Here is a 1,618-nt window from a genome sequence, read left to right as displayed (position 1 = left end):
CTTCTTGCTGCAGAGCGTTGAAGATCTCTGTTTCTCCAACAACTGATGACTGACCAAAAGGCTTAGGGTTGTTAGGAGACACCTCACTGAAAAGCGTGGTGTTGAAACAGCCCCCTTGGCACATCCATAAGCTAATGCTGCCATCTGACCTCAAAAAGCAAGCGAACCTCTTCAGCTCTTGGCAAGCGGCTGGGTTTGGAGGGTGTCTCTCAACACCCACGAGGCTTGTCTGAAGTTAAGGCCAACAGAGGAGAGCTGAGGAGATCCCTGTCACATGGGAGGCTGGGTCCTTCCCAGGGCAGAGCTACCCACAGAGCCCTTCTGCTGGTAACCAAGGGCTGTGACACCAAGTAGGAGACAGGCACTGCTCCCCAGCTGGAGCTGGGGCTCAGGACAAGCATCCTTGTGCTCACCGAGTCACCTCTTACCAGCTCAGGACCACGGGGAAGGCCAGCAGCGCAGCTTTACCCCGTGTTAGCACTGCTGCAGCAGTGGGCAGTTATAGGGGATGGGCAAGACAACGGGGCAGGGACGGGGAGCTCCAGGACACACACACACACACACAGAGGATGGCGCAGCCCGCAGCGAGGCCGAGGGGATCAAAGTGCCAACAGAGCCAGGCCTCCATCCCACCCCAGCCTCAACACATCCACCAGCCCACGTCCTCTTCGTTGAATAAAACCAAAGAATAAGCACTAATGCGGGGATGTGGCGGGCAGGATTGTGTGGCAGGTGCTACTGTCTGGGGTGCCTCAGGTCACCCCTGACTTTAGGAGCATGCCCTTAAGCCCTGATATTTTAATCATTAAGGACAAACAATCCCACCTTCATGTTATTTGCTATATCGGTCTTCCATTAGCAGATGACAAAGTCTCGTGCTTAGCATCCACCTTTGAAACAAGCAGATCGAGGAGGGCCTTTGGTGTCCATGTTCCTGGCAGATGCGTGAAGCTGGAGGGAATGGTACTGACTGATGGATGTGAAGCTCATTTAATTACTGGGCAGTATTTTACACACTCTCAAGTGTCTTTGAAGGCGCATGTTACAAATTTCCCAGTAAAATATTAAACACCAGCTGAAGCACATTGGAAGCAACATCCTCTCACACAGAGGACTTTGCTTTTTAAAATCCTGTAATGAAACCAAGCTGGTTTTATAGCTTAAAATCTTCTGCCAGGTATGTTTGGAGCTGTGAGGCTACATCAGACACCAGCAGCAGCCCTCCTGCAGCCAGCACTAACAGATAGCAGTTATCTTGCAGAGATTTTTTTTTTCCTTTTTGATTAGTTTGGGTGACGCTTCCACGGATTTGGCATCTGGCAGGAAAACTGGGCTTGCATTGATCCTTTTTCTTACAAACCCACCGAACAGCACTTCAGGAGTCCCTTGCTGCTCACATTCCCATAGAAGTCTAACAGGGTGCGAACAAACTCAAGAGCAGTGGCTCTCACTTGCGCCAGCCCCATGAAAAAGTTTGCAAGAAATTCAAGTGGCATATAGCAGTCAACACCGCCACCAGCTCAAAAAAGGGAAAAAAAGGGGGGTAATAAGGGGTAATCACATATTTGTGTCCACTTTTTACATGCAGGAAGGGTGAATAAATAATCGGGGAGCCACG

The 1,618-nt window shown here is 50.4% G+C and overlaps 1 protein-coding gene across 1 annotated transcript in view; it reads right to left on the bottom strand.

Moving 5' to 3' along the window:
- Window positions 1-1,618, bottom strand: part of CLEC19A (C-type lectin domain family 19, member A) — a gene marked incomplete at its 5' end in the record, with an annotated part of 8,450 nt that overhangs the window by 6,247 nt on the left and 585 nt on the right. The window lies entirely within an intron of this gene.

Source organism: Buceros rhinoceros, unplaced genomic scaffold (genome assembly GCF_000710305.1).
Source record: "Buceros rhinoceros silvestris isolate BGI_N320 unplaced genomic scaffold, ASM71030v1 scaffold21349, whole genome shotgun sequence".
Taxonomy (NCBI): domain Eukaryota; kingdom Metazoa; phylum Chordata; class Aves; order Bucerotiformes; family Bucerotidae; genus Buceros; species Buceros rhinoceros.
This window is presented reverse-complemented; position numbering and strand designations above follow the sequence as displayed.